The sequence below is a fragment of the Coregonus clupeaformis genome, chromosome 11 (genome assembly GCF_020615455.1).
Source record: "Coregonus clupeaformis isolate EN_2021a chromosome 11, ASM2061545v1, whole genome shotgun sequence".
Lineage (NCBI taxonomy): Eukaryota > Metazoa > Chordata > Actinopteri > Salmoniformes > Salmonidae > Coregonus > Coregonus clupeaformis.
In genome coordinates, this window is record NC_059202.1 from 25827596 (window position 1) to 25843393 (window position 15798).

Below are 15798 nucleotides of genomic sequence, written 5' to 3' on the forward strand. Positions count from 1 at the left end.
CACCACCACTTTTTCTCTCCCAGAATCGAATCAAATGGGTGCAATAAAACCAATGATTTAAATATACACTAGATTACTTATGCTGTGTTGAAGCCCCCATGCCTCCATCTTAGCACTCAGCCCACCTTTGTAAAACATATTTTGGAAGCTATAGAAATGCATTTATTAATGTCTACATTCGTTTTTGCCACGTTTATTCTATTACAGACACCTTAATGCATACTTTAAATTATTTTATGTGAGCTAAACATACAAATAAAAAAATATATATTAAAACATTTTTCTTAAGCATCATTTTTAGGGTTTACTAATGTTCCTGTCCCCACTACAGCAACAAAATACATAAATATATGCAATTTTGTATTTAATTGAAATACTGTAGAATTGGCCGACCGGTGGCTTCAAAGCCTCTCAATGGCCAATACATAGCATCAGCAATCCAGGGTTTACAACATTGAATCAAACCAATGATTATGGATACATTGACAATATACTTGTCTCTCCGCCCTTGTCATTGTCCACAAAGCGGCACAGCCGGCTGTCTAGCTCCCGCCTATAATTTATTTGGATTGGTGGATACATCTAATTATTTATTTTACTTTCTTGAATATTCGATGAGGGTTGTTGACGTCAAAACCGCCTGTATTCAATTGATAGATGCTATGCTACTACCCTCATGACATGAGAATGCATAGCCATCTCAAGACAACTCCGATATAAAGTTTGTTTTCTCAAAATTGCGGGGATGTCACGTGTCCTACTTATATCAGTACACTCGTAACAAGCTAAGCATACCGGACTTCAATTCAATCAAATAAACCTCACGTAGGAAATAAGCCATACATTTTTTAATTGACCAAATTCGACACTCATTGACCTCCATAGAAAAAATGGATCGAAAAAACGCCACCTGCTGGAGGGAGACATATTTCGCAGAGTTGGGCCTCTCTCTTTACCTCTTCCTCTCTGACAAAACAAGGGTGACTGCGCGGTGAACGTGCACGAACCGGTGGGCTTGCCGCAATTTGACAGCTAACGTTAGATATTACACCAGAGACGTTTACTCTAAACAAGTAAGTTGTTAGCTATTTACATTCAGAAGACATTCAGCTTCGACAATTTCGTGTGACGAAAAGGACAATATGATATTATTTCTTACATTTTATTTTGGTTATTATGCGACTTTGTTCTGACTATTTCTCGTGAGCTTGCACCACTTACATCTATCTGGTGGGTGAACTGTTTTGACTCCTAGCTAACAGGCTAGTTAGTGTTACCCACACTAGCATTAGCATGGCTAGCACAGATGGCCTTTTAGGCACTTCCTATTGCCCAGTACGTGTGTTGTGACATTTCTGGTTTTACATTCCCGTTTTATGATAGTTTAACGGTGTTCAATAATTGTGTCATTTTCGCCCAAATACATCATTTCGACGTCAACCTCGCTCGCTAGCTTACCATTTTGTCATGTACTTCTATACTATGAAGTATCTGCCAGCTTTGAGAGGCTCGCTAGCTAGCTAACTAACGTTAGTTTCCTTCCTTTGTAATTGGTAGGGTACGTTACCGTTTTTCATAACTACCATTGTAATCGAGGTAACTTAACAAGGTAACTCTATTTTAGATCCGTTGAGTACATTTTTTTACATTTTAGTCATTTAGCAGACGCTCTTATCCAGAGCGACTTAGTTAGTGAATGCATACATTTGTTTTTCTTCATACTGGCCCCCGGTGGGAAACGAACCCACAACCCTGGCGTTGCAAGCGCCATGCTCTACCAACTGAGCTACACGGAGTAAACTCTGCTAACTACAAATAATACATTTCCTATGTTGTAACAGTAGTTCGCTTGTCCAGCTACATAGTTTGTGTAAACACTGTTTGCGAGGGGATTGTAGAGGTGGAGAAAGAGCAGAACCTGACCAGCACATAACCATTGATTGACTAGTTAACCAGCAACTTGCTTTTCAGTTGCTTCAATTCAGTTGGAATGTATTATCCATTCACATGACACTGGTGAGGCTTGCAGTTACCGTAGGCATATCACTGATTCAAGGTATGATAGTATCATGCTCATAAGAAGTTAGTGGGAAATTGACCCTGGACAATCAGGGCTAGTGTGAAATGAACAAACTGGACACCGGATGTTGACATATTGTATGCTAAAAGGTTTGTATTGTGACCGCACCTATCTATACTTAGTTTCAAAAGAATTCACTTGCAGGATCCATTTCTATACGTCGATGGTATCTAAATGCACTATAACCTGCAAAAAAGGTCTGTAGTTTAGGACCTTTATGAGAACATACAATCCAGAGATATGCAACACCCTCAGCACCTAGCTGTGTTTTTCTCAACTCCACAATATACATCACATCAATGGAGTTGAACGGAGGCGACTGTGGGCGGACTGAACCTCTGACTATATTGAGTCGCTGTCAGTTGATACTTGTAAAAATGTAAGTTCTTAAACCCTGGCCGTGTACCTATGTTTGGCCTCTAGCTGCGTGCCTTTCTCTGTTTGCTGAAATCCATACTTTTAAATACACATTTCGTCAAATACAACCACCAACTGTTTCCTCGTTTCGACTGACAGCGACTCGATGTAGTCGGAGGTACACTCATCCCACAGTCCTCGCAACCCAACTCCACCGAGATGTACATAACGTCGAGTTGAGAAACCCAGCTTACCTCAGCACCCAGACTCCGGTAGTGCAAACTACCTTATTTCACAACCTGGTGAAGTTTTACAATGACCTTATACCAGAGGAAAAGATACAGTAGTGGAGTTGTTTACTGTAGTGAAGCCACGTGCAGCGAATGTACTGTAGATTCGCACTAATGGAGCCACACTGATTCAGAGGGGTTGGGTTAAATGCGGAAGACTCATTTCGGTTGAATGCATTCAGTTGTGCAATTGAATAGGTCTCCCCTTTCCCTAATGCAGCACCCGATGTGTTTGCGTTTTGGGCTGGGCGGCATATTTGACTTTATACTGGTATTAATGCACAGGGCGGTTTGGGTTTTTACTTGACCTTCTAGGCTTCTACACTGGTATTTCAATGTTTGTTAAATGTGATACGCCACTCCCCTGCGGGTAACGGTAGTTTTTATTTTTTTATTTTTTTTACTCTGTTTTGCTATTTGAGTCGTCTCTCTCCCCCCTCCTATGGCATGCCGCTTCCCTCACCCCCTGTCACTCAAGGAGAGCAGTTGTTGATTGATCACGGAGTCACAAGCATTTGCAGTTCACTCTGTCTACATGGTCAGATGCAACAAGATGTTTGTGACAACCTTGCTGTGATGAGTGCTGAAAATTATTTTTAGTTGGATTGAACAGTATAAAACAATCAGAATGGAGAAAGCCCCATTGAAATCACTTAGAATTTGTGTTGCCACCTTAGGGTCACGCACTACTCATAAAGCATATTTTAGAACTTTTATTATTCAAAAACATAAAATACAGTCAAATGCTGTCATTCTGTGAAAAATGTTGTGATATAGGGCTCCCGAGTGGCGCAGCGGTTTAAAGCACTGCATCTCATTGCTAGAGGCACTACAGACCCTGGTTCGATACCAGGCTGTATCACAACCGGCTGTGATTGGGAGTCCCGTGGGGTGGCTCACAATTGGCTCAGTGTCGTCCGGGTTAGGGTTTGGCCGGGGTAGGCCGTCATTGTAAATAAGAATTTGTTCTTAACTGCCTTGCCTAGTTAAATAAAGGTTAAATACAATTTTTATAAATATCGCCCAGCCCTATTTGCATTTTAAGTGTTGACCACAATTGCAAAGTGTGTGTGACACACACACTCAGAGACACACACACACACACACACACACACACACACACACACACAGAGACATACAACTCATTGTTTTGTCTTGAATAACCTAACTTGGGTCAAGGAATACTGTATTATATGGTATAGAGCAGGGGTGTCAAACTCATTTTAGCTCAGGGGCCACATGGAGGAAAATCTATTCCCAAGTGGGCCGGACCGGAAAAATCATGGTATATATAACTTAAAAACAACAACTTCAGATTGTTTTCTTTGTTTTAATACGATCAACATACAACATAAAGCTTGAGCCTGAGGACAGTGTGTCCAAAATAGTACAAGCACAACATCACTATTAATCATAAAACACGTCAAGTTTATTTGAAAATTCTAAAGAAAAAGAACACACAAACACACAATGCCTCAGTGATTAACAGAACTGTTTCACAGATCACAGAACTATATCAGGGTGTCATTTCTCAGGCAGAAATGTAGATAAAAATAATGAAATCCTGTTCCCCAAACAAGTGCAAGAACCACAGAGTCAAGAATAGGTTAAATATACAAATAAAATCAAATCAATTAAAAACAATAGCACATCAACATAAAAACATATAAACATAAATCTGAAAGCGTTGCTCAAACTCCCGTAACAGTCCAGTTATTTGATCTTTGAACCGCTTCATGTCTGCCACATGTTGGGTCGCGCACACATTTTTCAGACAGGGGAAGTGAGCTGCATCACCACCGGCAAGTTGCGTCTCCCACAATGACAGCTTCAACTTGAAAGAACGTATGCTGTCATAAAACTGCGTGACAACTTTGTTGCGCCCTTGCAGCTGTTTGTTCAAGTTATTCAGGTGCTCTGTAACATCCACCATAAATGCAAGGTCCGGCATCCATTCTGCGGAATGAAATTCTAACACTGGTTTGCCCTTTTCTTCCATGAACTGTTCAATTTCTTCTCGTAAATCAAAGAAACGCCTCAGCACAGCACCTCGGCTTAACCATCTTACCTCAGTGTGGTATGGCAGGCCATAGATGTGGTCTTTTTCTCTGAGAAGGCTGTCAAACTGACGGTGATTCAGGCTTCTGGATCGGATGAAATTAACAGTTTGGATGACCACCTTCATGATGTTATCCATCTTTAATGACTTGCAACACAAAGCCTCCTGGTGCAAAATACAGTGAAAAGTCAAAAAATCACGTCCTCCATTTGCAGATTGCACTTTCTCTCTGAACTTTGTCACAACGCCTGCTTTTTTCCCGATCATTGAGGGCGCACCATCTGTAGCCAGGCTGACAGCGCGGGACCAGTCCACTCCGACCCTGTCCAGCGCGCCGACGAGTGCGGTAAAAATATCAGCTGCTGTCGTTGTATCTGTCACCGGCACCAACTCCACGAACTCCTCGGTGACGGTCAATGTGTCATCAACTCCGCGGATGAAAAAATGGCCAGTTGTGCAACATCTGTAATGTCCGTGCTTTCATCAATTGCAACCGAAAACGCAATAAATGACTTTACTTTTTGCTTCAACTGGCTGTCCAAATCCACTGAAAGATCGGAAATCCTGTCTGCAACTGTGTTTCTTGTCAGGCTGATATTTGCAAAAGCCTGCCGCTTTTCAGGGCACACAATCTCCGCTGCCTTCATCATGCATGTTTTTACAAATTCACCCTCACTAAATGGTTTTGAAGCCACTGCGATTTCATTAGCAATGAGGTAGCTAGCTTTCACTGCAGCGTCACTGATGTCTCGGCTGTGAGTAAACACAGACTGCTGTTTCTTCAGACCCGCCAACAGTTCATTCACCTTCTCTCATCTCCGCTGTCCTTGAAAGTTGTCATATTTGTCGGCATGAAGACTCACATAGTGGCGACGAAGGTTATATTCTTTCAGCACTGCAACATGCTCTGAACACACCAAACATACAGCTTTCCCATTCAATTCCGTGATTAAATAGGATGACCATTTTTCTTGGAACACTCTGCACTCTGCGTCCACTTTTCTCTTTTTTGACAGAGACATATTGGTGCAATGAGGGTGCCAAAGCACATAATGTTAAAAGTAGAAGCCGTAATAAATATCGCGGGCAAAACAAAGTAGCTCATTGGCTGCACGTGCTTGACCTACTTGCTCTGCCCCGGTATAAACAGTTTGCTTGCTTAACACAATTGATATTGCGCCATCCAGTGGACGCAATTGGAACAGCAGTTTATTTTATTGAAAAATTGCAGCGCATTTTTATACTTAACATTTTTTTTTATTATTATTATTATTATTTTTTAATAATCTCGCGGGCCGGATTAAACCCGTTTGCGGGCCTGATCCGGCCCGCGGGCCGTACGTTTGACACCCCTGGTATAGAGTCATGAGCAGACAGACTGAACATTGTTGTGCAAACCAGCTAAACAGACTAATTAGTTGGGGCATCTCAACATGACGTAACCTAGCCTAAAACTTAAGCAAAATATGGCACCCTAGTATTATGCTGTTTATTAGTACATGGGCTTAGTATTATGCTGTTTATTTGTACATGGGCTAAGTATTATGCTGTGTTTTAGTACATGGGCCTAGTATTATGCTGTTTATTAGTACATGGGCCTAGTATTATGCTGTTTATTAGTACATGGGCCTAGTGTTATGCTGTTTATTAGTACATGGGCCTAGTATTATGCTGTTTATTAGTACATGGGCCTGGTATTATGCTGTTTGTTAGTACGTGGGCCTAGTATTATGCTGTTTGTTAGTACGTGGGCCTAGTATTATGCTGTTTGTTACTACGTGGGCCTAGTATTATGCTGTTTGTTACTACGTGGGCCTAGTATTATGCTGTTTGTTAGTACGTGGGCCTAGTATTATGCTGTTTGTTAGTACGTGGGCCTAGTATTATGCTGCTTGTTAGTACGTGGGCCTAGTATTATGCTGTTTGTTAGTACGTGGGCCTAGGATTATGCTGTTTGTCAGTACGTGGGCCTCGTATTATGCTGTTTGTCAGTACGTGGGCCTAGGATTATGCTGTTTGTTAGTACGTGGGCCTCGTATTATGCTGTTTGTCAGTACGTGGGCCTAGTATTATGCTGTTTGTTAGTACGTGGGCCTAGTATTATGCTGTTTGTCAGTACGTGGGCCTAGTATTATGCTGTTTGTTAGTACGTGGGCCTAGTATTGTGCTGTTTGTTAGGACGTGGGCCTAGTATTATGCTGTTTGTTAGTACGTGGGCCTAGTATTATGCTGTTTGTTAGTACGTGGGCCTAGTATTATGCTGTTTGTCAGTACGTGGGCCTAGGATTATGCTGTTTGTTAGTACGTGGGCCTCGTATTATGCTGTTTGTCAGTACGTGGGCCTAGTATTATGCTGTTTGTTAGTACGTGGGCCTAGTATTATGCTGTTTGTTAGGACGTGGGCCTAGTATTATGCTGTTTGTTAGGACGTGGGCCTAGTATTATGCTGTTTGTTAGGACGTGGGCCTAGTATTATGCTGTTTGTTAGTACGTGGGCCTCGTATTATGCTGTTTGTCAGTACGTGGGCCTAGTATTATGCTGCTTGTTAGTACGTGGGCCTAGTATTATGCTGTTTGTTAGGACGTGGGCCTAGTATTATGCTGTTTGTCTTTTAGCCAAGTAAAAGTAGTGTTCACTATTCATTGGAGGCACAACATTTTCAGAATTGCTCAGAGAGAAAAAATCTACAGTGAGGGGGAAAAAAGTATTTGATCCACTGCTGATTTTGTACGTTTGCCCACTGACAAAGACATGATCAGTCTATAAGTTTAATGGTAGGTTTATTTGAACAGTGAGAGACAGAATAACAACAAAAAATCCAGATAAACGCATGTCAAAAATGTTATCAATTGATTTGCATTTTAATGATGGAAATAAGTATTTGACCCCTCTGCAAAACATGACTTAGTACTTGGTGGCAAAACCCTTGTTGGCAATCACAGAGGTCAGATGTTTCTTGTAGTTGGCCACCAGGTTTGCACACATCTCAGGAGGGATTTTGTCCCACTCTTAGCAGATCTTCTCCAAGTCATTAAGGTTTCGAGGCTGACGTTTGGCAACTCGAACCTTCAGCTCCCTCCACAGATTTTCTATGGGATTAAGGTCTGGAGACTGGCTAGGCCACTCCAGGACCTTAATGTGCTTCTTCTTGAGCCACTCCTTTGTTGCCTGGGCCGTGTGTTTTGGGTCATTGTCATGCTGGAATACCCATCCACGACCCATTTTCAATGCCCTGGCTGAGGGAAGGAGGTTCTCACCCAAGATTTGACAGTACATGGCCCCGTCCATCGTCCCTTTGATGCGGTGAAGTTGTCCTGTCCCCTTAGCAGAAAAACACCTCCAAAGCATAATGTTTCCACTTCCATGTTTGACAGTGGGGATGGTGTTCTTGGGGTCATAGGCAGCATTCCTCTTCCTCCTCCAAACACAGCGAGTTGAGTTGATGCCAAAGAGCTCGATTTTGGTCTCATCTGACCACAACACTTTCACCCAGTTCTCCTCTGAATCATTCAGATGTTCATTGGCAAACTTCAGACGGGCCTGTATATGTGCTTTCTTGAGCAGGGGGACCTTGCGGGCGCTGCAAGATTTCAGTCCTTCACGGCGTAGTGTGTTACCAATTGTTTTCTTGGTGACTATGGTCCCAGCTGCCTTGAGATCATTGACAAGATCCTCCTGTGTAGTTCTGGGCTGATTCCTCACCGTTCACATGATCATTGCAACTCCACGAGGTGAGATCTTGCATGGAGCCCCAGGCCGAGGGAGATTGACAGTTCTTTTGTGTTTCTTCCATTTGCGAATAATCGCACCAACTGTTGTCACCTTCTCACCAAGCTGCTTGGCGATGGTCTTGTAGCCCATTCCAGCCTTGTGTAGGTCTACAATCTTGTCCCTGACATCCTTGGAGAGCTCTTTGGTCTTGGCCATGGTGGAGAGTTTGGAGTCTGATTGATTGCTTCTGTGGACAGGTGTCTTTTATACAGGTAACAAGCTGAGATTAGGAGCACTCCCTTTAAGAGTGTGCTCCTAATCTCAGCTCGTTACCTGTATCAAAGACACCTGGGAGCCAGAAATCTTTCTGATTGAGAGGGGGTCAAATACTTATTTCCCTCATTAAAATGCAAATCAATTTATAAAATGTTTGACATGCGTTCTTCTGGATTTTGTTGTTGTTATTCTGTCTCTCACTATTCAAATGAACCTACCATTACAATTATAGACTGATCATTTCTTTGTCAGTGGGCAAACGTACAAAATCAGCAGGGGATCAAATACTTTTTTCCCTCACTGTATATGCAGGGCCCAAATGCTTACTGAGTTTTTCTACCGTTTGCCTTTCATTCTGTGTTTTCTCAGTTTCTCACCATGTGTGGTAGATTAGAGCAGTGTTTTTTCAATTCCAGTCCTCCAGAACCCCCAACAGTACATATTGTTGTTGTGGCCCTGGACAAGCACACCTGATCCTACTTGTCAAATAATCATCAGGTGAGTTTGTCCGGGGAGGCCACAACAACAATATGTACTGGAGGACCGGAGTTGGGGAAACACTGGACTAGAGGATGCGGGCTTAGTCAAAGCTTGTGTCAAGCCATGCATCAGTAATGGACCTGTGTGTACCCCACCGCAGACTTATTTCCCAGAGGCAGGAATGTTGCTGTAACCTAGCAGCTAGCCTATGATGTCATAGCCCTTGGCTGTAGACAGACATTCGCCCATCAACTGGAAGGAGATGCCTTGAGTAACCTTGACGGGTCGTGCTCAATCATTTTCGATGGAAGCTTGAATGTGTGCAGGTTTTTCTATTGGTTTTGGCTAGACAGTTTATTATTGTAGTATTACGTACAGGGTAGGCAGTTATTTTTCTCTGAATAGCCAAGTTTGTTGTGCGTGTAATTGGCCTAGGGTGTGATAACTGGTTAAAGGGTCGGTTTGGAGCTTTTGTCTTATTTGGGCAGTACAAGGAGCCAGTTTCTCCTGTAAGGCAGACAGTAAAGGGTAGCTTCTGCACACAACCAGTTAGGTCAGTTAAATTGCATCAGTATTGTTGTAAGGTTTATCGATGTGCTCATTGCTGTCCCCGCTGTAGTGCGAAATGTAAGACTTGAAGTGCAATATTTAGCCTGTAGCAGGGGTCCCCAATTACATTCAGCCGTGGGCTGATTGTTTATTTATGTTAATTTTAATTTTAGCACTTTTTAAAATGATTTTTAATTGTTGTTTTGAGCGGATGGTTGGGGGGGCCAAACAAATGTTCCCTCTAAACTGGGAAGATGAAATGCCATGCCGCGCAGAGACGCAAGAGATTGAAATTCACTGAGTTCGCCCCATTGGTTTGCACTATATAGATCAACATTATATCAGCCTCTTTTCAATGCAACAAACTTTCAATCACCCGCAAGTGAATGCGTGTTTCAGATCAGTTCAGAGCCGCGCGTGTGCGCATTTGTTGATATTCTTTGCTAGTTAGCGAGTATTTAGCCCAGTTATAGATAATTATAGGGCAGCAATGGGGAGTTACTGCTTCCTACAAGAGCACAAAACATGTAGGCTACATTTCAAGTTGTCTTTGAAAAGCCAGTCAGGTAAAAAGCTTATGTATGTCTTAATTAAAGGGACAGTGTTGAATTTTGAGACAGGCTTGAATATGCAAATAAGCCAATAGGCTTAGGGGTAGCCTACATTGTCTAATTCTTTGTATGGTAATGATGATAACTTTTTTATTTTGTAAAGTGGTTTCTTGCATCATGCAATTTACAGTCACCTATTTGACCCATGGTGTTACAGACCAAGTAAAATATAATGAATGTCAAGCCCTTCATAATGTAAAAAACGTTTTTAAGTCTCATGCAATGTAGGCCTGCATTGAACACCACATATAGGCTACTGTAGGCTATATAATAGAAATCAAAAGCTATTTCCATGTGAAAATGTAATGGTGTTTGCTCCATTGGTTTTGTTGGTAGGCCTACATTATGTTCAAATAGCCACAACAGCCTACTGTCTAAAACTGTAAGGGTACAGCCTCAGTCTTCACTGTAAACGCACACCTGAAGTTGCACAAAATTCTCACAATGTTCAAGTTTACACTCACAAGACCAAAAATCTGCTCAGTGCCCCAAAGAATTAGAGGGGACATAGTTATAAATAATTTGTACACTGCACATTGACTGCAAGAATCCCAAACAGATAGTATTTGACAAAAACAGATTTATTTCAAGCTTTGATTACATTGGAATATGATCACGTATGCCTCTCTATTTATGCGTGGGAATACTCGGGAACAGGTTTCGTAAATTAAAATCACTGAGCTGATTTCCTGGTGATTTTACAGTCTTATGTCTAACATTATTAGTTTTTTTTATTAAACTTGGGGGGCTAAATACAATCGGGCTGCCTATTTGGGAACCCTAGCTCAGGCCTATAGCATACCAGTAGGCTATGTTTTACCCTCTAGATAGCTTATCACTACTGTGCAGTGATGATTGTGTGGGTAAATGTGTGTGAAAAAGTTTAGTTAGTTCAGTTAACCGCACACGGACGAGTCAGCAAGATTAGGAAATGTTTAATGCTAGGCCTATCTAGGAATGCACATTCTGAACACAACTTTTCTATTCATATACTGTCCATAATGTCTATACACACCATCATATATATTTATGTTTTGGCATTCCTTTTTTCTTGTTGTATCCGTTTTGTATTGTTAGGTATTACTGCACTGTTGGTGCTAGAAACACAAGCATTTCGCTGCACCTGCAATAACATCTGCAAAATATGTGTACGTGACCAATACAATGATTTGAAGATTACCAGTTACAGATGTATGATCTGTAACTGGAGAGCTGGTGAATACTTTTAATTTGCCCAAAGAGCTTAGAATCAGACAAAGCTAGGTAAGAGCTGTGATTAGGATGATGCAAGGTGGTGAGGGTACAAAAAATAACCCTAGCCCGAAGATCACTCACTCATATGGCCGCCCCTCAGATGTTTAAAAAAATACGCTGAAACAAATCAACAACACGCCGTCTTTTTATTGCGGTCAAAGGGATTTATGGCGAAGTTTGGTGTAGCCAACTTCTACCTCTTGCCACAATGGCCCCCTTTTCCTCAACACATGCAACCCTCTGTAATGATCTCCCTGAATGATTGGCTAAATCTCCTGTGCTGACCCCAATGGTGACGAGCCCCCTTCAATCCGACCACAGTCCTACTGACAGGGCCTCAATTAAAGATGGCCGCTGTTTTTCCAGGGTGGTTTTCCTTCTGTTTTTTTTTTCCTGTGAGGAGGGAAGACTATTTTAATCCTCCCGGGCCCTAAACCACCAGACCACAGGATTCCAGCTGGGAGCGTCTCCACGCTCCACCCAGACCCCACAGGTGCAACCACAAACCCCAGGATGATGACACTTCCAAACCTCCATTCAGCCCTACCTCACCACCTACTTGACCTTAACACCACCCCTTAACATGAGTCTTACATTATACACGGGGTGTAATGATGGAGTGGAAACTTGTGGAACTGTTTCATTCAATGGAGGATGGAGAAACTGTGCTCTTTAGTTTTTGTTTTGAGACACACATCTTTCTGGGTCATCAGTGATGCATATCTTGTCTTTCTTTGACTTTTGTCCTACTGTAGGGGAAAATAATGAATTGTCCTCAAAGACTTCCAGCCAGTTTGCTACGGCAGGAGAATAATCCTGCAGCAACAGGAAATGTGAATGATAATTTATGGACATTTTTGTAGGGGTTGATACATAAAAAATACATGTTGTAAGGAAAAATCAAGTCTGAAATTTCAAAGTGAAAATTACTCTACAAGTTTTAAATTTCCTGCATTGCAGGAAAGTTGTCCTGCAACAGGGTGATCAAATTAAGATCCTACATCTGTAGCTACTGTTCTCACCTTGGGTAAATGGGATGTTGCTCTTCTTTCATAGCACATATTCAAAGGATACACAGAAGTTATTGAGAACTCCCTTCAAGGTTTGGTTATGATGATGCCATCAATCCGAGACGACAACAACTTGCGGAGACAGGAAAATGCCTTCTAATGTGGTCCCTAATTGTACAATGCATAACATGTTGAAACGTCATTAAACAAGCTGACATGTCATCAACCCGAGATGACAATAGCTCCGCAAAACGGAGACAGGAAAAACCTATATTTTATGGTTGTACAGTTCATTTGGGAATTATTCAGACCCCTTCCCCTTTTCCACATTTTGTTACCTTACAGCCTTATTCTAAAATGGATTCAATAAAATAAACTAATTAATCTACACACCATACCCCATAATGAAATTGTTTATTTTTTATTTTTTTATTACAAATAAAAAACATATACCTATTATTTACATAAGTATTCAGACGCTTTGCTATGAGACACGAAATTGAGCGCAGGTGCATCCTGTTTCCATTGATCATCCTTGATGTTTCTACAACTTGATTGGAGTCCACCTGTGGTAAATTCAATTGATTGGACATTATTTGGAAAGGGACACACCTGTCTATATAAGGTCCCACAGTTGACAGTGCATGTCAATGCAAAAACCAAGCCATGAGGTCGAATAAATGGTCTGTAGAGCTCCGAGACAGGATTGTGTCGAGGCACAGATCTGGGGAAGGGTACCATAATATTCCTGCAGCATTGAAGGTCCCCAAGAACACAGTGGCCTCCATCATTCTTAAATGGAAGAAGTTTGGAACCACCAAAACTCTTCCTAGAGCTGGCTGCCCGGCCAAATTGAGCAATCCGGGGAGGAGGGCCTTGATCAGGGAGGTGACCAAGAACCCGATGGTCACTGACAGAGCTCCAGAGTTCCTCTGTGGCGATGGAAGAACCTTCCAGAAGGACAACCATCTCTGCAGCACTCCATCAGTGCTGCAGAGATGATTGTCTGTCCTCCAGACGGAAGCCACTCCTCAGTAAAAGGCACATGACAGCCCGCTTGGAGTTTACCAAAAGGCACCTAAAGGACTCAGACCCTGAGAAACAAGATTATCTGGTCTGATGAAACCAAGATTGAACTCTTTGGCCTGAATGCCAAGCGTCACGTCTGGAGGAAACCTGGCACCATCCCTACGGTGAAGCATGGTGGTGGCAGCATCGTGCTGTGGGGATGTTTTTCAGCGGCAGGGACTGGGAGACTAGTCAGGATCGAGGGAAAGATGAATGGAGCAAAGTACAGAGCGATCCTTGATGAAAACCTGCTCCAGAGCCTCAGACTGGGGCGAAGGTTCACCTTCCAACAGGACAACGACCCTAAGCACACAGCCAAGACAACAAAGGAGTGGCTTCGGGACAAGTATCTGAATGTCCTTGAGTGGCCCAGCCAGATTCCGTCTCTCACAGTTGAAGTGTACCTATGATAAAAATTACAGACCTCTACATGCTTTGTAAGTAAGAAAACCTGCAAAATCAGCAGTGTATCAAATACTTGTTCTCCCCACTGTACATGCGGAGATCATCCGTTCATCCATACCGCGTCTCACAAAGACACAGCGGTTGGAACCAAAAATCTCAAATTTGGACACATCAGACCACAGGACAAATTTCCACCGGTCTAATGTCCATTGGCCCAAGCAAGTCTCTTCTTCTTATTGGTGTCCTTTAGTAGTGGTTTATTTGCAGCAATTCGACCACGAAGGCCTGATTCACACAGTCTCCTCTGAACAGTTGATGTTGAGATGTGTCTGTTACTTGAACTCTGAAGCATTTATGTGGGCTGCAATTTCTGAGGCTGGTAACTCTAATGAACGTATCCTCTGCAGCAGAGGTAACTCTGGGTCTTCCATTCCTGTGGCGGTCCTCATGAGAGCCAGTTTCATCATAGCACTTGATGGTTCTTGCGACTGCACTTGAAGAAACTTTCAAAGTTATAAATTTTCCGTATTGACTGACCTTCATGTCTTTAAAGGAATGATGGACTGTCGTTTCTCTTTGCTTATTTGATCTGTTCTTGCCATAATATGGATATGCATTCCAGGTGACTACCTCATGAAGCTGGTGTAGAGAATGCCAAGCGTGTGCAAAGCTGTCATCAAGGCAAAGGGTGGCTATTTGAAGAATTCAAATACAAAATATATTTTGATTTGTTTAACACTTTTTTTGGTTACTACATGATTCCATATGTGTTATTTAATAGTTTTGATGTCTTCACTGTTATCCTACAATGTAGAAAATATTAAAAATAAAGGAAAACCCTTGAATGAGTAAGTGTTCTAAAACTTTTGACCGGTAGTGTACATATCCTTTAAATATACAGTTGAAGTCGGAAGTTTACATTCACTTAGGTTGGAGTCAAATGTATCACAATTCCAGTGGGTCAGAAGTTTACATACACTAAGTTGACTGTGCCTTTAAACAGCTTGGAAAATTCCAGAAAATGATGTCATGGCTTTAGAAGCTTCTGATAGGCTAATTGACATCATTTGAGTCAATTGGAGGTGCACCTGTGGATGTATTTGAAGGCATACCTTCAAACTCAGTGCCTCTTTGCTTGACATCATGGGACAATCAAAATAAATCAGCCAAGACCTCAGAAAAAAATGTGTAGACCTCCACAAGTCTGGTTCATCCTCGGGAGCAATTTCCAAACGCCTGAAGGTACGACGTTCATATGTACAAACAATAGTACGCAAGTATAAACACCATGGGACCACGCAGCCGTCATTCCGCTCAGGAAGGAGACGCGTTCTGTCTCCTAGAGATGAACGTACTTTGGTGCGAAAAGTGCAAATCAATCCCAGAACAACAGCAAAGGACCTTGGAGATGCTGGAGGAAACAGGTTCAAAAGTATCTATATCCACAGTAAAATGAGTCCTATATCGACCTAACCTGAAAGGCCGCTCAGCAAGGAAGAAGCCACTGCTCCAAAACCACCATAATAAAGCCAGACTACGGTTTGCAACTGCACATGGGGACAAAGATCGTACTTTTTGGAGAAATGTCCTCTGGTCTGATGAAACAAAAATAGAACTGTTTGGCCATAATGACCATCGTTATGTTTG

The 15798-nt window shown here is 42.2% G+C and overlaps 1 protein-coding gene across 1 annotated transcript in view; it reads left to right on the top strand.

The window, feature by feature from the left end:
• Positions 1-996: 996 nt before the first annotated feature.
• Positions 997-15798, top strand: part of LOC121576449 (rab GTPase-activating protein 1-like) — a 193104-nt gene continuing 178302 nt past the window's right edge. Inside the window, exon 1 of the mRNA XM_041889596.1 lies at positions 997-1073. The gene's annotated coding sequence lies outside the window, so the exon portion shown is untranslated. The remainder of the gene's footprint in view (positions 1074-15798) is intronic.